This window comes from Camelina sativa, chromosome 1, assembly GCF_030686135.1.
Source record: "Camelina sativa cultivar CO46 ecotype springtype chromosome 1, ASM3068613v1".
NCBI lineage: Eukaryota > Viridiplantae > Streptophyta > Magnoliopsida > Brassicales > Brassicaceae > Camelina > Camelina sativa.
The window spans coordinates 18,406,413-18,429,594 of NC_141880.1; the positions used below are offsets into that span (position 1 = coordinate 18,406,413).

General features: G+C 41.0%; 2 non-coding genes across 2 annotated transcripts; both read right to left on the reverse strand.

Moving 5' to 3' along the window:
• Positions 1-389: 389 nt before the first annotated feature.
• LOC147950087 (small nucleolar RNA R71) lies at positions 390-496 on the reverse strand. The gene has a single exon (XR_015565342.1). It is a non-coding gene; the product is annotated as a small nucleolar RNA R71 (small nucleolar RNA).
• Positions 497-11,156: 10,660 nt separating this feature from the next.
• Positions 11,157-11,263, reverse strand: LOC147950088 (small nucleolar RNA R71). The gene has a single exon (XR_015565725.1). It is a non-coding gene; the product is annotated as a small nucleolar RNA R71 (small nucleolar RNA).
• Between the last annotated feature and the right edge of the window lie 11,919 nt (positions 11,264-23,182).

Genomic DNA, 23,182 nt, shown 5'->3' on the forward strand with positions numbered 1-23,182 from the left:
AACAAGATCAACAAGCTCCAAGGGCAAGGAACATTGGTGCTGGGGATGCACCTAACACACACAACCAAAGAGCTGGTATTGTGCCTCCTGCAGTTGCCAATAATAATTATGAAATCAAGAGTGGATTGATCTCCATGATACAAGCCAACAAATTTCATAGGTTACCAATGGAGGATCCTCTAGATCACCTTGATGAGTTTGACAGGATATGTGGACTCACAAAAATCAATGGAGTGAGTGAAGATGGCTTCAAGTTAAGGCTATTCCCATTTTCCTTTGGAGACAAAGCTCATCTCTGGGAGAAGACTCTTCCTACTGGAGCAATAACCACATGGGATGCATGCAAGAAAGCTTTTCTGGCCAAGTTCTTCTCCAATGCAAGGACTGCTAGGTTGAGGAATGAAATCTCAGGTTTTGCACAGAGAAATAATGAAAGTTTTTGTGAGGCATGGGAGAGATTAAAAGGATTCCAAACTCAGTGTCCCCACCATGGATTCAGCAATGAGTCTTCGCTCAGCACTTTGTACAGAGGAGTTCTACCCAAGATTAGAATGCTACTTGATACAACCTCCAATGGAAACTTTCTCAACAAGAATGTGGAAGAAGGCTGGGAGTTGGTAGAGAATCTTGCTCAATCAGATGGTAATTATAATGAAGATTGTGATAGAACCATAAGGATCACCTCTACTGATCAAGAGGACAAATACAAGCAGGATTTAAAGATGGTCAATGAGAAGCTTGACAAGATTCTCCTAAGCCAATCAAAAACCATTCACTTCATTGGTGAATAAGAACCTCCAGTCCAAGAAGGAGATAGGGAGTTTGCTGAGTTGTGTTATATACAGAACCAAGGAGGAGGATACAAAGGCTACAACCAAGGTGGAGGATTCAAGCAGAACAACCTCTCTTATAGGAGCACCAATATAGCCAACCCTCAAGACCAAGTCTATCCACCTCCTCAGCCTCAACAACAGAACAACTATGCACCAGAGCAGCAGCAACAAGTGTTCCAGCCCCAATTGTGTCCCCCACCAGGGTTTCAGACTAACCAAAGCCAGGAACAAGACCTAAGAGAAATGATACAACAACTGTTGATTGGGCAAACCAATGGAAAGATTAAGGAAGCCAAACAGTTTGCTGAGTTGAACCAAAGGCTCACATCCCAGTACAATGATCTGAACATGAAGTTTGAAGGTCTCAACTCTAGAGTGAAGTTTATGGAGAGGAACCTTGCCTCTACTTTAGCTCCTAAGCCCAACCAACTCCCTGGAAAAGCAGTTCAAAACCCATGGGAGTTTACTGCCAAAGCCATTCATATATTTGAAGGAGAAGTCACTGAGGACAGTGAAGTTCAAGTTGGGGAGGATTGGTCATTTCTTGAAGCTCAGAGTGAAGTTTGTGCAAAGCAGACTGAATCCGGTATTGCACTCGACCAGGTGCTCGAGCAAGCACTTGACCGAGTGAGTGTTCGAGTGGTCGATCGAGCTGAAGAGTCAGAAGCTGTCAAGCCTGCTAAGTACATCCCTCCTGCTAACAAGCCTCCACTACCATTCCCAGGGCGTTTCAAGGCACAAAAGCTTAAGGAACTAAGGGAGATCATTGAGAAAAAATAAATGATGGATTTGCAACAAGAGGAAGTGCAAGCTTTGAAGGAAGAAGTTGTGATTGAGAAAAAGGAAGTGATGGCCATAAAAGAGGTTATCATTGCTTACCAAGAAGAAGAGAGAGGACCTGCCTTGGAACAGTATGATCCATATCCTCTCTATAAGGATTTTTTGCTTGATTTGTCAAAGAAGAAGGCTCAAGCTCAAGATGAGAAGGATCTTGAAGACCTTGGAGGAGTTATCATCCCAATTAAGCATAAGGATCCAGGTCCATTCTATCTGCCTTGCACACTTAGCTATCTTCACTACAACGAGTGCTTATGTGACTTGGGAGCATCTATTAGTGTGATGCCCTATTCTATAGCACAAATGCTTGGGCACACTGACTTCAAGTCCACCAACCTTCATATATGCCTAGTTGATGGTTCAAACAGAGATGTGGTTGGCAAGTTGGAGAATATTCCAGTCAAGATAGGAAGAGCAAGGGTTCATACAGATTTTGTGGTATTGGAGATGGACAAGGAACCTGAAGGTCCTATCATTCTTGGGAGGCCATTCTTAGCCACAGTTGGAGCTGTTATTGATGTTAAGGAAGGTCTTGTGACCTTGAACATTGTTGAGGGTATAGCTATGAAGTTTAACATCTATAACCCAACCAACCTTCCTAACATTGATGATCAACCTTTTACTATCAAGGAAAAAGGTGGTCATGAAGGTTTAAGTGAAGTGGCAACTCCAAAGGACAATCTCTCTCTTCAAGAAGATTCTGTGGAAAAGCTTAAGAGGTCAGTTCAAGAGTTGACTGGTATGGTTAAGGATCTCGAATTCAAGCTAAACAAGAGGTCTTTGAGGAAAGCAAGACCAAAGCTCAAAATCAAGAAGAAATATGGTTTGTGTGTTAAGGGTGAGGTGATCAAGGATCAGACTCACAGTGATCAAGAAGTGCCAGGGAGGATTCCATCACCTCCTTGGTATCTAAACAAAGCCTAAGAAGGCAACCAAAGTCAAGCTTAGTGACTCTAAACAAGCTCACTAGGGAGGAAGTCCCTAAGGTATCCTTTGTTAATAAGCTTTATTTTCCTTGTACTTTTGATGTGTTTTCTTTTATGTTTGTGTTGGACAGGCCTTTCAATGAAAGTGTAGATGGGTATGGAGAGATTTGGACTTGGAGAAGTAGACTCGCAAGCCTACTAGACCAGCCCACGAGAGGTACTCGACCGACTTGGCAAAGAACTAAGGACCACTCGATTCCCATTTCTCTAGAATGATCGAGTGGAGGGAAGAAAAAGAAGAAAAATTTGGATTTTCAAACTTTGTTCACGGAGCTCGACCACGTGCTGGTCGAGTGTGGGGTCGAGTGGCAGCAAAAAGCAGGTCAAAGATTCCCATTTCTAATTTTGAATGGTATGGACGCTCCACTTTTGTCACCTTGTCCCCTTAGCTTATTTAAATAGAGCTTGATTCGATCATGTATCTCTCACACTCTCTCATTTTGCTCAAAACAATTAAATTCAAGTTTAAAATCTCTCTCAAAGTTCATCTTTTTGCTCAAGCTTAGCTTTTTTTTAGTTTTTGGGTCACTAACCTATTAACTTTAAGCTTTGAGTATATTCCTCTCATTTCTATTCGAAAATGTCTTCAAGGATTACTAGGAACTCTCAACAAGCGGCTGAAAGCTACATGGATCGTCGTGATGCTAGTCATGAATCAAGAGGAGAAACTGGAAGAACCACTCGACGACCCACTCGAGCAAGCACTCGACCGAGTGGTCGTCCGAGTGGTCGTCTGAGTGGTAGGTCGAGTCAGATGCCGAGTTCAAGGAACCAGTCAGCTGAGGAAGATCCTGAGAGGACTGAAAGTGAAGAAGAAAGAGAGCCAAGTCTTATGGAATTCATGAGGAGAAACAAGACCAAAGGGAAGAGGCCAGCAGTTGAGATTGAACAAGAGGAGGTTGAGAGTGAGAGTGAACAAAAAGATGAAGAAGAAGAGGGAGAGGATGATGGAGAAGCAGAATCTTGTGGTTTGACAAAGAGGCAACTTTATGAAGCCTTCATGAGAATGGAGTTCCTGGGGACTAGATATCCACACAAGGAAACCATGGAGAAGCTAGCCATTGATGAAGATGTGGAATATCTTTTTGAAAAGAGCAACTTAACCAAGTTCATGGGGCTTTGCATGGAGGGTTATAAGGAAGAAAGTTGTGAGTTTCTAGCCACAGTCAAGTTGCACACATATGCAAGGAAGGATGATGAGTTGGGAGCTGGTCAGATTGCCTTTACTATCAAGGGGAAGAAGTATGAGCTTCCAATGAAGAAGATAGCCAATATCTTTGGCTTTGAAGTTTGGAGTAATAGGAGCATAATGATACCAAGAGAAGAGCTCTTTGCTGTTTGGGAAACCATTGGAGACAACATCACTTACTCATCCTACAAGACCAAGAGTTCAAAGATAAGAAGCCCAGTCCTAAGGTACTTCCACAAGGCCTTAGCAAACACCTTCTTTGCTAGGAAGGAAACTGAAAATCTCAATGAGGGTGAGCTCAAGATGATTGATATGGCTCTCAATGGAATCATCCTTAAGGCAAGAGATGGAACCATCATTCTTGGGACCACTGTGGAGACTGACCTTGCAATGGTGCTCATTGACCACATGATATATTTGAGAAGTTGGGTAGGCAAGCTACAAAACAAAGGGTCAAGAGGAGCCTTAGCCATTGGAGGCATCATCACTCCAATACTACAAGCTGCCAAGGTCCCACTTAGAGGAGAGAAGGTTTTGCCAAGATCGATTGACTCAAGCTACCTCACCTCTGCTCTCATATTGGCCAAGGAAATGCATCAAGGAAATCACATTTTCAACTTTGAGCTTCCAACAGTTGGGAAAAAACAGTTGATCTTACATAACCAAGAGCTCACCACCATTCAAGAAGGAGCAAACATTGACTTTTGGCCAGCTGATGTGTTCTTGTTTGATGGGATAGTTCAAGTTAGAGTTGATGAAGCCGGAGATGTGCAAATGGCTGATGGGGAGGAGCAGTTTTACTTTGAGGATTATGAGCCCAACCCAAGAGATAGTAGAGGAGTGAGGGAGACTAGCAAGAGGTTGACACTCCTACAAAGGTGGAACAAGTGGCATGGGAAGAAGTTTGATAAGCTAAAGAAGAAGGTGCGCAATATGGCTAAGTCCATCAAGAGCCTAAAGAAGGAGATTGCTGAGTTGAAAAGTGGAAATTCTTCACCAACACCATCTAGCCCTTTGAGGAGGAGTAGCTCAACTAGAGCACTTTCAAGAGTTGAAAACCCTGTGGAACCAGCTAGAGCCTCCATGTACGAGCCAATTCAGAGGAAGAGGAGTTCAAGTAGTCGAGAACAACAATTTTCAAGGCACTCGACCGAGTCACTCGAGCACCCACTCGACCGAGCACCCCAAATGCACTCGGCCGAGTTCCAGCCCATAACACCTTATGGCTTCCCAGCTCCAGCTGCTTATCCAAACTATCCAGGTTACCCTCCCTTCCCATCCCAGTACTTCATGGATCCAGCACTCTTGCACCAGTTCTACCAGCAGCAAGGTCAGAGTTTTGGCACTCGCAGCCCAGCTCGACCCCCCCACTCGACCATGCACTCGACCGAGTGCCAGTCAATTCCCATCGTCGAGTTTCCTCCATCTCCCCCTCAAAGTCACCAACCAGACCTCAACTACACTGATGTTCACATATTTTACCCTGTTTTCCCTTAATATATTAACATCTTTTGCATCATTTGCTATCCTTTTTGACCATTATTGCATAGTTTTAGGATTGTTCTTGCATTAGAGTGTAGTTGCATTGCATTTGCATCTTTTCTTGCATAAACAGGTGATTTTGGAGCCTAAGGAGCATGGAAGCAATGCTGAGGAGAAGTGAATCAATCATGAGGAAAAAGCAAAGGAGTTAAGGCTGGAGAACCAAGGTCCGGAGTCCAACTCGACTGCCCACTCGACCAGACACTCGACCGTGTGCTGAGAGTGACTCGACCGAGTGGAAGGAGCACAAGAAAACCCAAATCGACTGGTCACTCGACCGAGCACCGGGTCGAGTTGGCCGAGCCGCCTGGCTGTTTTGTCTTTTAGCATTTTTAGGGCTTACACTACTTTTTCTATTTAAAGGCCTTGTACCCTGCAGCCACCAGGAGTCCAGCTTTTTAGATAGTCAAAAACCTAGTTTTTACCCTTTTGGGAATTATTCCTTTTGCACTTTTATTTTTAGATCTTGTACCTCTTTGAAGGAGAAAAACATAAGATTCTTGGATTTTGTTGGTTCCATAACTTTCAAGATATTAAGAATTCGTGTTTGATTCCTTCTTTAATATTGTTGATCTTTCCTTTATCTTTCTATTGATGCAAGTTTCGGTATTTTCTGGGTTTATTACTTTGTTGTTCATCATGTGTTCTTGTGAGTAATTGCTTAGGATGTTGAGGATGGGTTAGGCTGGGTTGTGTTTGAGGTTTGTTTGATTTGGTCAAGCTTGATTGTTGTAGATCTCTTCTAGGCTAGATGTTCTTAATGCTGGTCCTATAACCGAGAGGGTAGGATCTGATCTCAAGCATCTTAGCATCACACCAATGTCTAAGGAGCATAGATAAGGCTAGATCTAGAGACTATCATTAGGCTTGCTAAGAGATTAGAAGTCTTGTTTGATTTTTGACATATTGCTTAATGCTTGCTTGTATAAGTTTTTTACTTTGTGAGAACAAGTCTAGAAATATATGAGTTTGATTGTTTTTTGCCATGAGAGTGGATTAAACATGTTCTTAGAAATTATTGTCTAGAGATTAGCTCAAGTTGTTTGAGATTTGTCGGCCAAGTTAGATGACCTCAATCATTAGTCCAGCCCATGAATCCTCCTCAAGACCTTTCTTGTTTATTGATTTCCTAGCTTAAATCCTGTTGTTTGATCGTTGTTTGATTTGCTTTTGTATTGCTCTGTTTTTCTTGCATTGCTCTGTTTTCCGGATTAGTCCAGCTTGACCCTGCACTCGATCTACACTAGATCGAGTGCTTGCTCGAGTTCATCCCCAGAATTCTTGTTTATGCTTTGTAGTTGTCCTTTCTTGTTTCCTGTTTCATTTTAGTTGCATTTCTGCTGCCTTCACTTAGTGTCCTGTTCATTACTTGTCTTGCATTAGTTCATTACTTGCATTATCATAGTTCTATTTCTGTTCTTGGTTCATCATAGCTTTGATTAGTCTGTTCTCTTTACATTTAGCATCTATCTTAGTAGTTTTTACTTTCTGCATTTTACATTTCTGCAATAGGATTGTTAGTGACAAACATCCTTTACATTTGGCTTGACTTAGACATTTATGCACATCCTGATTACTTGCAAACTCTCAGATTGGATTGACACCTCTTATACTACAATTGCATAAGGGGAATTGAATCACCTTGCTTTCACCATTGTTTATCATCATATCATTCATTCACATTCCATTTCACACACCAAGAAAGATACAAGTTTCAATTTGGCGCTGTTGCCCATTTGAATGTTTATTTGTGACAATTAGGGTCTATATTAGTCTAAGATTAAGTCCCTTAATCCCCTTGTTCACTACTGATCTCGTTTCTTCTCCTGCTTGTCTGTGATTGAGTTTTAGGTACCAGCTCGACCACCCACTCGACCACCACTCGACCGAGTGAGTGATCGAGTACTTGATCGAGTCAGAAGCCGGATTCAAATAGACTTCTCATCTCAGTCGACTCGACCTTCAACTCGAGCCAGTGCTCGACCAAGTGACAGTTCGAGTCAGTAATCATGTTTCAAAGCAGCATGTTCCATTATGTACCCACGCAACAGCGACCAGGGTTCCAGGCTCAATGGTGTCACCCTCCAATGTTTCAGACCTCACAAGCCCAAGAACCTGACTTAAGAGCTATGATGCAACAACTTTTGCTTGGGCAAGCCAATAAGCAGATTGAGGAAGCAAGGCAGTTTGGAGAGCTGACCCACAAGTTGAATTCTTTTTCTAATGACCTGAGTAACAAGCTTGAGAGTCTGACCTCTACATTCCAGTACATGGAGAGCTCCATTGCCTCTACTTCAGCTCCTAAGCCACACCATCTTACTGAACAGGCTATTCAAAACCCAAGGGAGTTCACTGTTAAAGCTATCCATCTCAATGAGGAAGATGTCACTGAGGACAGTAGGTTCGAGGTGGGGAGGATTCGTCACTAATTGAAGCCTAAAGTGAAGGTTTTACTCAGCAGACTGAAGCAGAGAAACCACTCGACCAGGTGCTCAACCACACACACGATCGAGTACATGACCGAGTGACCGATCGAGTTGAAGACACAGAAGCTGTTAAGCCTGCTAGGTATATTCCTCCTGCTTACAAACCACCTCTACCATTCTCAGGACGTTTCAAGGCACAAAAGCTGAAGGAACTAATGGAAATTATTGAGAAAAGAGAAATGATGGCTTTGCAACAAGAGGAAGTGAATGAAAAGAAGGAAGTGATGGCTATACAACAAGAGGTTTTCATTGAGAAGAAAGAGGAAGAAAGAGGACCTCCCTTGGAAAAATATGCTCAATATCCTGTCCTCAAGGACACGCTTCTTGAATTATCCAACCAGAAGGCTCAAGATCAAGACATGAAGGATTTGAAAGAGATTAAGAAAGCTATTATCCCAACAAAGTTTGAAGATCCAGGGACATTTAACCTACCTTGTTCCATCAGCTATATGCACTTCAACAAGTGTCTATGTGACTTGGGAGCTTCAGTGAGCTTAATGCCATATTCAGTTGCTGAGAAGTTGGGGTATGATCATTTTAAGCCCTACAATCTCTATATTGGCCTAGCAGATGGATCAAAGAGGGATGTGCTTGGATTAATTGAAAATTTTCCAGTTAAGATAGGGGAGGCTAGGATTCCAACTGATTTTGTGATCATGAACATGGATCAAGAGCCATAAGATCCTCTCATCTTGGGGAGACCATTCTTAGCCACAGCTGGAGCTGTAATTGATGTTAAGATGGGAACCATTGATGTTCATATATTTTACCATGTTTTCCCTTAGTTTATTCACATTTTTTGCATCTTTTGCTAGCCATTTTCATCATTATTGTGTAGCTTTAGGACTAATCATGCATTAGAGTTTAGTTGCATTGCATTTGCATCTTTTCATGCATAAACAGGTGATTTTGGAGCTTAAGGAGCATGGAAACAATCCTGAGGAGAAGTGAAGCAATCTTGAAGGGAAAGCAAGAGAGTTAAGGCTGAAGAACCAAGGTCCAGAGTCCAACTTGACCAAGCACTCGACCGAGTGGGTAGATGGACTCGACCGAGTGGAGTGTGCACGAGAGAAGCCAGCTCGACCATGGACTCGACCGAGCACTGGTCGAGTTGACCGAGCCGTTGACTACTTTGACTTTTTCTATTTTTAGGGCTTCCACCTCCTCACCTATATAAGGCCTTGTACCTGCAGCCACCAAAGTGTGCAACTTTTTAGATATTCCCTAAACCTAGTTTTTACTTTTTTTTAGTTTTATTCCTTTTGCATTTTTATTTTTAAGATCTTGTACTTCCTTAAAAAAGAAGACTAGATTCTTATATTTTGTTGGTTCTATAACTTTCAAGATATTGAGAATTTGAGTTTCATCCTTTCATCAATATTAAAGATCTTTGTTTAATCTTTCTAATAATGCAAGTTTCAATATTTTCTGGGTTTTTGACTTTGATCATCATGTATTGTTGTGAGTAGTTTCCTTAGGATCTTGAGGATGGGTTAGGATGGATTGATCTTGTGGTTTGTGTGACTTGGTCAAGCTTGATTGTTGTAGATCTCTTCTAGGGTAGATGATCTTAATGCTGATTCTATATCTGAGAGGGTAGAGTCTGATTTCAAGCTTCTTAGCATCACACCAATGTTTAGGAAGCATAGATAAGGCTAGATCTAGAGCTTACCATTAGGCTTGCTAAGAGATTAGAGGTCTTGTTTGGTTTGAGATGTATTGCTTAATGCCTGCTTGTGTAGATTCTTTACTGTGTGAGAACAAGTCTAGAATTGCATAGGTTTGATTGTTTCTTGACCATGAGAGTGGGAGAAACTTGTCTTAGATTAATATGTCTAGAGGTTAGCTCAAAGTTTGCTTGAGATTTGTTGACCAAGTTAGATAACCACAATGATTAGTCCATCCCATGAATCCATCCTCAGGACCTTCTTTGTTTATTGAAATCTTAGTCTTAATCCTGTTGCTTGCTTGTTGTTTGATTGGATTTAGCATTACTCTGTTTTTATTGCATTGCTCTGTTTCTGCATCTAGTCTAGCTCGACCATCCACTCGACCTACACTCGGTCGAGTGCTGCTCGAGTTCATCCCCAGAACTCTGTGTCTATGATTTGTGTTTGTCTTGTTTCATTCCTGTTTCATTCCAGTTGCATACATTTAGTTTTCAGTTCATTAATTATCTTGCATTAGTTCATTAGTAGTAGTCTCTGTTTCCGTTCTTGCTTTATCACTGTTTCAATCATTCAGTTTCATCTGCATCTAGTTGTTAGCTCTTGTAGTTTATTTTCTGCATTTTACATTTTCTTCCTAGGATTGTTAGTGACAAACAATCTTTACATTTGTCTTAACTTAGATTCATATGCATATCTTAATTGTTCACAAACACTCATTTAGGATTGATACCTCTTGTACTGCAATAGCATAAGGGGAATTGAAACACCCATCCATCATTCCATTCATATCTCACCATTGCATACATCATCATTCACACCACAATATAAATCTTGTTTCAATTTGGCGCCGTTGCCCATTTGAGTGTGTTTTTGTGACATTTAGGATCCATATTAGTCTAAGATTAAGTTCTTTTATACGCTTGTGAGGTTGCTGTACTCGAATCTTCTGTTTCTGGGTTGAAGTTCCATTTCAGGTACCACTCGACCAGTCACTCGACCACCACTCGACCGAGTCGTGATCGAGCACCTGCTCGAGCCAGAAGCCGGATCTCTATAACCATCATTTTCCAGTCGACTTGACCTCCTACTTGAGCCTGTGCTCAGTCGCTTGCCTAGCAAAAATCGTTTGTGTCTGTTAATGCACACAAGGTCTAAAGGAAAGGACAATCTTCTTAGGCCTATTGACAACATCAACAACAAGACCAAGAGTTTAGGAGCTAAGCAAAGGAGAGTTGTTCAGCAACAACAAGAGGTTATAGTAGCTATGGATCAACAGGATCAGGTTCAGAGACCAAGGAACATTGGTGCCACCAACTGTTGCCAACAACAACTTTGAGATCAAGAGTGGATTGATCTCAATGATTCAGGCCAATAAATTCCATGGATTGCCTATGGAGGATCCACTAGATCATCTTGATGAGTTTGACAGAATCTGTGGTCTTACCAAGATCAATGGAGTAAGTGAAGATGGTTTCAAGCTGAGGTTGTTCCCTTTCTCACTTGGGGACAAGGCTCATTTATGGGAAAAGACTCTCCCTACTGGTGCAATCACTACTTGGGATGCATGCAAGAAGGCTTTCTTGGCCAAGTTTTTCTCCAATGCTAGGACAGCAAGACTAAGGAATGAGATCTCTGGATTTGCTCAAAGGAGTAATGAAAGCTTTTGTGAAGCTTGGGAGAGGTTCAAAGGGTACCAAACTCAGTGTCCTCATCATGGTTTCAGTGTGGAGTCTTTGTTGAGCACATTGTATAGAGGAGTGCTTCCCAAGTTCAGAATGCTTCTTGATACAGCCTCCAATGGAAACTTCCTCAATAAGAATGTGGAAGAAGGCTGGGAGTTAGTAGAGAACCTTGCACAGTCTGATGGGAACTACAATGAAGAATATGACAGAACCATAAGGTCATCATCAACTGATCAAGAAGACAAGTACAAGAAGGATCTGAAAATGGTGAATGAAAAGCTTGATAGGATCTTGCTCAGTCAGCAAAAGTCTATTTACTTTGTTAGTGAAGAGGAGCCTCGAGTTCAAGAGGGAGAGAATGAGTTTGCTGAGTTATGCTATATGCAAAACCAAGGAGGTTTCAAGGGTTATAACCAAGGAGGGTTTAGGAACAATAATCTGTCCTATAGGAGCACAAATGTGGCCAACCCACAAGATCAAGTCTACCCTCCTCAACAGCCTCAACAGCACCAAAACTATGTCCCCAAACAACAGCAACAGGTGTTCCAGCCCCAGTTGTGTCCCCCACCAGGGTTTCAGACTAACCAAGGCCAGGAACAAAACCTTAGAGCCATGGTACAACAGCTGTTGATTGGTCAAACACAAGGGAAGATAGAGGAAGCCAAACAGTTTGCTGAGCTAAACCAAAGGCTCACATCTCAATACAATGATCTGAATATGAAGTTTGAGGGTCTGAATTCCACAGTTAAGTACATGGAGAGTAACATAGCCTCTTCTTCAGCTCCAAAACCCAACCAACTCCCTGGAAAAGCTGTCCAAAATCCAAGGGAGTTCACAGCCAAAGCCATTCAGGTTCATGAGGCAGAAGCCACTGAGGACAGTGCAGTTCAAGTTTGGGGGAATTCATTAGTTACTGAAGCCCCAAGTGATGTTTGTAACAAGCAATTGGAGCTCGCACCTGAGCTCGACCATGGACTCGAGCAGCCACTCGATCGAGTGCGTGCTCGAGTGGTCGATCGAGCTGGACAGTCCGAGGCTGACAAACCTGCCAAGTACATTCCTCCTGCCTACAAGCCTCCTCTTCCATTCCCAGGACGTTTCAAAGCACAAAAGATTAAGGAGCTTAGGGAAATCATTGAGAGAAAGGAGATGATGGCTAAGCAACAAGAGGAAGAGAAGGATTTGAAGGAAGTGGTTGTGATTGAAGAATCTGTTGTTGAGGAAGTGTTGGCCATACAAGAGATCACCATTGCTTACCAAGAAGAGGAGAGAGGACCTGCCTTGGAACAGTATGATCCATATCCTCTCTACAAAGACTTTTTGCTTGATTTGTCAAAGAAGAAGGCTGAAGCTCAAGATGAGAAGGATCTTGAGAACCTCGGAGGAGTGATCATTCCAATAAAGCTTAAGGATCCAGGGCCATTCTACTTGCCTTGCACAATCAGTTACCTCCACTACAATCAATGCCTTTGTGATTTGGGAGCTTCAACAAGTGTCATGCCATATTCCATAGCTCAAAAGCTTGGGAGAACTGACTTCAAATCTACTAAACTCCATGTGTGCCTAGCTGATGGGACAAATAGAGAGGTAGTTGGGAGGTTAGAGAATGTCCCAATCAAGATAGGAAGAGCAAGGATCCACACTGACTTTGTGGTGATAGAGATGGACAAGGAGCCTGAAGATCCAATCTTACTAGGGAGGCCATTCTTAGCTACTGTTGGAGCAGTTATTGATGTCAAGGAAGGTCTTGTGACCTTGAACATTGCTGAAGATGTAGTTATGAAGTTCAATATCTACAATCCAACCAACCTTCCCACCATTGATGACCAGCCTTTTACTATCAAGGACAAAGGTGGTCAAGAAGGGTTAAGTGATAAGGCAACTCCAAAAGCTGAGCTCCCACTTCAAGAGGATTCTGTGGAAAAGCTTAAGAGGTCAGTTCAAGAGTTGACCAGTATGGTTGAGGATCTTCAAGTAAAGCTGAACAAGAGGTCTTTGAGGAAAGCAAGACCAAGGCTCAAAATCAAGAAGAAATATGGTTTGTGTGCTAAGGGTGAGGTGATCAAGGATCAACTTCACAGTGACCAAGAGGTTCCAGGGAGGATTTCATCACCTCCTTGGTATCTAGATCGAGTCTAAGAAGGAAATCAAAGTCAAGCTTAGTGACTTTAAACAAGCTCACTAGGGAGGAAGTCCCTAAGGTATCCTTTGTAAATATGGTTTAATTTGTTAGTAGTTTTGATGTGTTTTCTTTTATGTTTTTGTTGGACAAGCTTTTTTATTAAGAATGTAGTTGGGTAAGAAGAGATTTGGACTTGGGCAAGAGGTTCGCAAGCCCACTCGACCAGGCCACGAGAAGTACTCGATCGAGCTGGGTAAGGATTAAGGCCCATTTGGTTTCCAAAGCTTCTAGAACGATCGAGTGGAGGGAGAAAAGGAAGAAAAATTTTGAAACTTTAAATTGGTCAAGGAGCTCGACCACGTGCTGGTCGAGTGTGGGGTCGAGTGGTAGCCAAAAAGCAGGTCAAAGATTCCCATTTCAAATTTGAATGGTATGGACGCTCCACCCTTGTCTCCTTGTCCCCTTAGCTTCTTTATATACTCCTAGCACGAGATCACACCTCTCACACTCTCTCATTTGCTCAAAATATCTAAATTCAAGCTTTAAAGTCTCTCTCAAGTTCATCTTTTGCCCAAAGCTTAGTTCTTTCTAGTTTTTGGGTCACTAACCTATTAACTTTAAGCTTTGAGTTTATTCCTCTCAGTTTTTGTTCAAAAATGTCTTCCAAGATCACTAAGAAGTCCAAGCAAGCAGCTGCAATCTCTAAGGGTCGTCATGATGTTGATTTAGAATCAAGAGAGGATGCTGGAAGGTCCACTCGACGTCCCACTCGAGCATCTACTCGACCGAGTGGCCGTCCGAGTGATCGACCGAGCCAGCGTGCGAGTTCCAGAAACCCAGCTGTTGAGGAAGATCCTGAGAGAACTGAATCAGAGGAGGAAAGGGAGCCAACACTCAATGAGTTTATGAGGAGAGCAAGGGCCAAAGGAAAGAGGCCAGCTGTTGAGGTTGAACAAGAGGAGAGTGAAAGTGAGAGTGAGGAAGAAGAAAGTGAGGAAGAAGAACTAATGGATGATGGAGAAGCTGAGTCTTGTGGATTGTCAAAGAAGCAGCTTTATGATGCTTTCATGAGGATGGAGTTCTTGGGAACCAGATATCCACATAAGGAGACCATGGAGAAGCTTGCCATTGATGAAGATGTGGAGTGTCTCTTTGAGAAGAGCAGCCTTACCAAGTTCATGGGGCTTTGTATGAAGGGGTATAGAGAGGAAAGCTGTGAGTTCCTAGCCACTGTCAAGCTGCACACATATGTGAGGAAGGATGCTGTAGTAGGAGCTGGTCACATTTCTTTCACAATCAAAGGGAAGAAGCATGAGCTCTCAATGAAGAAGCTGGCTGATGTGTTTGGTTTTGAGGTTGGAAGCAATAGGAGCCTGATTGTGCCAAGAGAAGAACTGTATGCTGTGTGGGAAACCATTGGGGATAACAAGCTCTACTCATCCTCCAACTCCAAGAGCTCAAGGATTAGGAGCCCAGTCTTGAGGTACTACCACAAAGCTCTTGCCAACACCTTCTTTGCTAGGAAGGAAACTGGAAACATCAATGAGGGAGAGCTAAAGATGATTGACTTGGCTCTCAATGGAGTTCTTTTTCAAGCAAGGAATGGAACCATCATCCTTGGTAGCACTGTGGAGACTGATCTTGCAATGGTGCTGATAGACCATATGATATATTTGAGAAGTTGGGTAGGCAAGCTTGAGAACAAGGGTTCAAGAGGAGCACTTACCATTGGAGGCATCATTACTCCAATTCTTCAAGCTGCTAACATTCCACTTAGAGGAGAAGGGGTCTCACCAAAATGGATTGATTCCAGCTACCTAACCTCTACACTCATCCTATCCAAGGAGATGCATCAAGGAAACCATATCTTTAACTTTGAGCTGCCAACAGTTGGGAAGAAACAAGTGATCCTACCAAACAAAGAGCTCACTACCATTCAAGAAGGAGCCAACATTGATTTTTGGCCAGCTGATGAGTACTTATTTGATGGAGTAGTACAGCCTAGAGTTGATTCAGTTGGAGATGTAGAGATGGGTGATGGAGAGGAGCAGTTCTACTTTGAGAACTATGAGCCCAATCCAAGGGATAGTAGAGGAGTGAGAGAGCATAGCAAGAGGTTGACATTGCTGCAAAAGTGGAACAAATGGCATGGGAAGAGGTTTGACAAGCTCAAGAAGAAGGTGACCAACATGGCTAAGTCCATTAGAGGCCTGAAGAAGGAAGTTGCTGACTTGAAGAGTGGAAACTCTTCACCAACTCCATCAAGCCCTTTGAGGAGAAGTGGGTCAACTAGAGCACTTTCAAGAGTTGCAAACCCTGTGGAACCAGCTAGGGCTTCAATGTATGAGCCAAATCAGAGGAAGAGGAGCTCAAGTACCCGAGAACAACAGTTTTCGAGGCACTCGACCGGGTCACTCGAGCACCCACCCGACCGAGCACCTTGGAGCCACTCGACCGAGTTCCAGCCTAGACCACCATTTGGCTTCCCACCTCCAGCTGCTTATCCAGGCTATCCAGGTTACCCCCCCATACCACCCCAATACTTTATGGATCCAGCACAATACCATCAGTACCAGCAGTACCAGACTCAAGATATGGAGACTCGCGGTCCAGCTCGACCCCCCCACTCGGACATGCACTCGACCGAGTCACGGTCGATTGGCATTGTCGAGCTGCCCCAATCACCTTCCTCCAGTCACCAGCAGGATCCCAGCTACACCTTTGATAGTATGCAGGAGGATGTGGACAGCTTCTTCTCCAATCCTTGAGGTAACATTATCACCTTACCATTGTATATACCATAGCATTTCATATGTTGTGTTTTGTTTTAAGTCTTGAATCCTCAAGCAAATTTCTTTCACACAAGGGACTGTGTGATTTAAGTTTGGGGGAGGGTTTGAGATAGCATTTGATGTTGTGTTTTGTTTTCTTATTTCAAATTTTTATCATCATCATGTTAGCACTTGCATAATCATCTAAGGCATAGAAAAACCCTAAAAATTTGAAAATTTTTGAAAAAATCTTTATAAAAAAAGAGTGTTCATGTAGTTTGCACTGCACATTAGGATCTCGTTTAGCATGTTTCATGTAGGATTGTATAGTATTTGCATTAGGGATCTATGATGAGTATTCCCTTGTTAACTTGTTTATTCACTAGACTAGGATCAATGCCCAAGTTAATAGTACTTTGATGCTAGTTGAGTGGTTAGAAGCATAAGATTGAACCAAGCCTTGAATTCCTGAATTGCATTTGGTCTAAATTGAAGCATGTTGTGATTTGATGCCATTTCCAATCTATAAGAACCTAATATTGACTGTTAATTATCAATGTATGCATTGCTTTAAACTCATGGATACCATATACTTATTTGGATCATCTTACTCCTTTTGCCACTCTTGTTGATCCAAGTAGCTGATTTCACTTTTAGATCAGTTTCCCTACCCCTAACCAAACCTTCTTTCAAGCCATGTTTATTCTTGTGTGTGTGAGGCCTATTTTTGGGATTGAGCTTGGTAAAAAGTGTTAGGTTTGAACTGACAAGAGTAAAACCTTGTGTAGTTCTAGTTTGCATTTTTCAAACTAGATAGGACTAGGTGGTTCACTTGTTGGGTTTGGGACTTGGCTGTCATGAGAAGAAAAGAGGAAAAAGAGAAAGAAAAGGTTAGAGTCTTTAGGAGGGGAATGTGTTTAAGTAAATTTAAAGTCTAGTGAAAGAATGGGAAGAATAAGGTTATCTAAGATGGTTCTAGTTAAAGAAAAGAAAAGAAAGCAAAGTAAAGTTTAGCAAAAAGCTTATATGTCTTAAGAATAAGAAGAAAAGAGAACCATAGCAATAAAAAAAACAAAATTCCCATTCCACTAGAAAGATCAATTAAGAAACCTCTCCTAAGACTTTAAAACCAAAAGAGAAAAGGGTGAAAGAGAAAAGAAGAAGTTAAAGGGTAGCACTAGGATCATTTGGGTTTAGATTGATAGGATAAACACTTTGGGTACCTTTGGGTAGACAAGGCTTTATTCTTGTATGTGTCTAAGTGTTCTTACCTTTAGCATTCTTCTAAAGCTCAATCCATTTTTTTTTATGAGAGAACCTTGATATTGATAAGCCCTACTCTAAAAAGAGACCATCATTGTCTCTAAACCTTTTACTGCCAAGCCAAATGAGTTTAAGCATTGCATAGAATTGATTCATGTTCTTGATTAATGAATGTTAAAGGAAATGGTTGATTTGAATGCATGTGGATGTCTAAGGCTCAAATCAGTGAAGGTTGTGATATGCTTGTCTAAAGTCTTTAAGTATAGCTCATTCAACTTGCATCATAGTACTAGTAACTTGGACATTGATTCTAGATAGTCTATTTGCAAGCTTTAGGAGCTGAGATCCCATTTTCAAACCTCATCTACCTTCTTATGTCTTTTTTATTTGCTTGAGGGCAAGCAAAGACTAAGTTTGGGGGTGTTGATGTTCATATATTTTACCATGTTTTCCCTTAGTTTATTCACATCTTTTGCATCTTTTGCTAGCCATTTTCATCATTATTGTGTAGCTTTAGGACTAATCATGCATTAGAGTTTAGTTGCATTGCATTTGCATCTTTTCATGCATAAACAGGTGATTTTGGAGCTTAAGGAGCATGGAAACAATCCTGAGGAGAAGTGAAGCAATCTTGAAGGGAAAGCAAGAGAGTTAAGGCTGAAGAACCAAGGTCCAGAGTCCAACTCGACCAAGCACTCGACCGAGTGGGTAGATGGACTCGACCGAGTGGAGTGTGCACGAGAGAAGCCAGCTCGACCATGGACTCGACCGAGCACTGGTCGAGTTGACCGAGCCGTTGACTACTTTGACTTTTTCTATTTTTAGGGCTTCCACCTCCTCACCTATATAAGGTCTTGTACCTGCAGCCACCAAAGTGTGCAACTTTTTAGATATTCCCTAAACCTAGTTTTTACTTTTTTTTAGTTTTATTCCTTTTGCATTTTTATTTTTAAGATCTTGTACTTCCTTAAAAAAGAAGACTAGATTCTTATATTTTGTTGGTTCTATAACTTTCAAGATATTGAGAATTTGAGTTTCATCCTTTCATCAATATTAAAGATCTTTGTTTAATCTTTCTAATAATGCAAGTTTCAATATTTTCTGGGTTTTTGACTTTGATCATCATGTATTGTTGTGAGTAGTTTCCTTAGGATCTTGAGGATGGGTTAGGATGGATTGATCTTGTGGTTTGTGTGACTTGGTCAAGCTTGATTGTTGTAGATCTCTTCTAGGGTAGATGATCTTAATGCTGATTCTATATCTGAGAGGGTAGAGTCTGATTTCAAGCTTCTTAGCATCACACCAATGTTTAGGAAGCATAGATAAGGCTAGATCTAGAGCTTACCATTAGGCTTGCTAAGAGATTAGAGGTCTTGTTTGGTTTGAGATGTATTGCTTAATGCCTGCTTGTGTAGATTCTTTACTGTGTGAGAACAAGTCTAGAATTGCATAGGTTTGATTGTTTCTTGACCATGAGAGTGGGAGAAACTTGTCTTAGATTAATATGTCTAGAGGTTAGCTCAAAGTTTGCTTGAGATTTGTTGACCAAGTTAGATAACCACAATGATTAGTCCATCCCATGAATCCATCCTCAGGACCTTCTTTGTTTATTGAAATCTTAGTCTTAATCATGTTGCTTGCTTGTTGTTTGATTGGATTTAGCATTACTCTGTTTTTATTGCATTGCTCTGTTTCTGCATCTAGTCTAGCTCGACCACCCACTCGACCTACACTCGGTCGAGTGCTGCTCGAGTTCATCCCCAGAACTCTGTGTCTATGATTTGTGTTTGTCTTGTTTCATTCCTGTTTCATTCCAGTTGCATACATTTAGTTTTCAGTTCATTAATTATCTTGCATTAGTTCATTAGTAGTAGTCTCTGTTTCTGTTCTTGCTTTATCACTGTTTCAATCATTCAGTTTCATCTGCATCTAGTTGTTAGCTCTTGTAGTTTATTTTCTGCATTTTACATTTTCTTCCTAGGATTGTTAGTGACAAACAATCTTTACATTTGTCTTAACTTAGATTCATATGCATATCTTAATTGTTCACAAACACTCATTTAGGATTGATACCTCTTGTACTGCAATAGCATAAGGGGAATTGAAACACCCATCCATCATTCCATTCATATCTCACCATTGCATACATCATCATTCACACCACAATATAAATCTTGTTTCAACCATCAAGCTCCACTTTGCTAAAGACTTCACTATGAAGTTTGACATCAAGAATTCAACATATCAACCTACTATTGAAGGTCAGCACTTTGTGGTAGAGAGAAAAGCTAGTTCTGAAGTTTTTGAGGATGGAGAGGACCCTAGGATTAAAGGTTCAGCCCAAGCCAAGACTGTCCAAGAGCTCAAGGAATCAGTTCAAGTGTTAGCTGGTTTAGTGAAGGAACTTCAAGTGCAGCTCAACAAGAGGTCTTTGAAGAAGGCAAGACCAAGACTCAAGTTTAAGAAGAAACATGTTTCAAGTGTCAAGGAAGTAGTGATCAAGAAGGAACACCAAGGTTATCAAGTAGAACCAGGGGGGATTTCATCACCTCCTTGGTCCCTATACCAAGCCTGAAAAGGCATCAAAAGTTAAGCTTAGTGACTTTAAACAAGCTCACTAGGGATGAAGTCCCTAAGGTATCCCTGTACATAATGATTAGGATTTTGTTATTTTGATATTTGTTTTGTTGTTTTCATAATCAGGGAAGCAAGGGAGTCAAAACAGATGAAGAAAAGGAGACTCGGCAGCCAACTCGACCCCCCCACTCGACCATGCACTCGACCGAGTGCCTTTCGATTCCCATCGTCGAGTTGCCTCCATCTCCCCCTCAAAGTCACCAACCAGACCCCAACTACACATTTGACAGCATGAATGAGGATGTGGACAGCTTCTTCTCCAATCCTTGAGGGACCACTATCACCTTCACTTGTAAATATCATAACATTTGACATTGTGTTTTGTTTTCTATCTTAAATCCTCTTACAAATTTCTTTCACACAGAGGACTGTGTGATTTAAGTTTGGGGGAGGGTTTGAGATAGCATTTGACATTGTGTTTTGCTTTCTTATTTCAAATTTATAGCATAATCATGTTAGTATTTGCATAACATCTAAAGCATAGAAAACCCCTAAAAATTTGAAAATGTTTGCAAAAATCTTTATAAAAAGAGTGTTCATGTAGTTTGCATTGCATAATAGCATCTTGTTTAGCATGTTTCATGTAGGACTGTTAATTATTTGCATTAGGGATCTATGATGAGTTTGGCCTTGTTAGCTTGTTTAATTCACTAAACTAGGATCAATGCCCAAGTTAATAGTACTTTGATGCTAGTTGAGTAGTTAGAAGCATAAGATTGAACCAAGCCTTGAATTCCTGCATTGCATTTGGTCTAAATTGAAGGATGTTGTGATTTGATGCCATTTCCTATTTATACGAACCTAATAATGACTTGTAATTATCAGTATGTGCATTGCTTTAAACTCATGGATACCATATACATATTTGGATCATCTTTCTCCTTTTTACCACTCTTGTTGATCCAAGTAGTTGATTGAATCATTAAAATCAGTTTCCAATACCCTTAACCAACCCTTCTTTCAAGCCATGTTTATTCTTGAGGCTGTAAGGCCTATTTTAGGATTGAGCTTTGTAGAAAGTGTTAGGTTTGAACTGACAAGAATAATGTCTTGTGTAGTTCTAGTTTGCATTTTCCAAACTAGATAGGACTAGGTGATTTTGTTGTTGGGTTTGGGATTTGGTTGTTTGAAAATGAAAGAAAAGAAAAGAGAAAAAGAGAAAGAAAAGGTTAGAGTCTTTAGGAGGGGAATGTGTTTAAGTAAAATCAAAGTCTAGTGAAAGAATGGGAAGTATGATATTGTTTAAAAATGGTTTCAGTCAAAGAAAAGAAAGAAAGAAAAAGAAAAGTATAGCAAAATGCTTTTATGTCTTAAGAATAAGAAGAAAAGAGAACCATAGCAAATAAGTAAGAATCTCCCATTCCACTAGAAAGATCAAATAAGAAACCTCTCCTAAGGCTTGAAAACAAAAGAGAAAAGGGTATTTGAGAAGAGAAGAAGATAAAGGGTAGAACTAGGATCATTTGGGCTTAGAATGATAGGATCAAACACTTGGGTTACTTTTGGGTAGATAAGGTTTTGTTCTTGTATGTGTCTAAGTGCTCTTACCTTTAGCATTCTTCTAAAGCTCAATCCATTTTTTATGAGAGAACCTTGATATTGATAAGCCCTACTCTAAACAGAGACCATCATTGTCTCTAAACCTTTATTTGCAAGCCAAATGAGTTTAAAACATTGCATAAGATTGATCCATGTTCTTGATTAAATGAATGTTAAAGGAAATGGTTGATTTGAATGCATGTGGGCATCTAAGGCTCAAATTAGTAAAGGTTGTGATAGGTTTGTCTAAAGTCTTTAAGTACAGCTCATTCAACTTGCATCATAGTACTAGTAACTTGGACATTGATTCTAGCTGGTTTATTTGCAAGCTTTAGGAGCTGAGATCCCACTTTCAACCCTCACCTACTTTCTTATGTCTTGTTTATTTGCTTGAGGGCAAGCAAAGACTAAGTTTGGGGGTGTTGATATTCACATATTTTACCCTGTTTTCCCTTAATATATTCACATCTTTTGCATCATTTGCTACCCTTTTTGACCATTATTTCATAGTTTTAGGATTGTTCTTGCATTAGAGTGTAGTTGCATTGCATTTGCTTCTTTTCTTGCATAAACAGGTGATTTTGGAGCCTAAGGAGCATGGAAGCAATGCTGAGGAGAAGTGAAGCAATCATGAGGGGAAAGCAAAGGAGTTAAGGCTGGAGAACCAAGGTCCGGAGTCCAACTCGACTGCCCACTCGACCAGACACTCGACCGTGTGCTGAGAGTGACTCGACCGAGTGGAAGGAGCACGAGAAAACCCAACTCGACCGGTCACTCAACCGAGCACCGGGTAGAGTTGGCCGAGCCGCCTGGCTGTTTTGTCTTTTAGCATTTTTAGGGCTTCCACTACTTTTTCTATTTAAAGGCCTTGTACCCTGCAGCAACCAGGAGTCCAGCTTTTTAGATAGTCAAAAACCTAGTTTTTACCCTTTTGGGAATTATTCCTTTTGCACTTTTATTTTTAGATCTTGTACCTCCTTGAAGGAGAAAAACATAAGATTCTTGGATTTTGTTGGTTCCATAACTTTCAAGATATTAAGAATTCGTGTTTGATTCCTTCTTCAATATTGTAGATCTTTCCTTTATCTTTCTATTGATGCAAGTTTCGGTATTTTCTGGGTTTATTACTTTGTTGTTCATCATGTGTTCTTGTAAGTAGTTGCTTAGGATCTTGAGGATGGGTTAGGCTGGGTTGTGTTTGAGGTTTGTTTGATTTGGTCAAGCTTGATTGTTGTAGATCTCTTCTAGGCTAGATGTTCTTAATGCTGGTCCTATAACCGAGAGGGTAGGATCTGATCTCAAGCATCTTACCATCACACCAATGTCTAAGGAGCATAGATAAGGCTAGATCTAGAGACTATCATTAGGCTTGCTAAGAGATTAGAAGTCTTGTTTGATTTTTGACATATTGCTTAATGCTTGCTTCTATAGGTTCTTTACTTTGTGAGAACAAGTCTAGAAATATATGAGTTTGATTGTTTTTTGCCATGAGAGTGGATTAAACATGTTCTTAGAAATTATTGTCTAGAGATTAGCTCAAGTTGTTTGAGATTTGTTGGCCAAGTTAGATTTCCTAGCCTAAATCCTGTTGTTTGATCGTTGTTTGATTTGCTTTTGTATTGCTC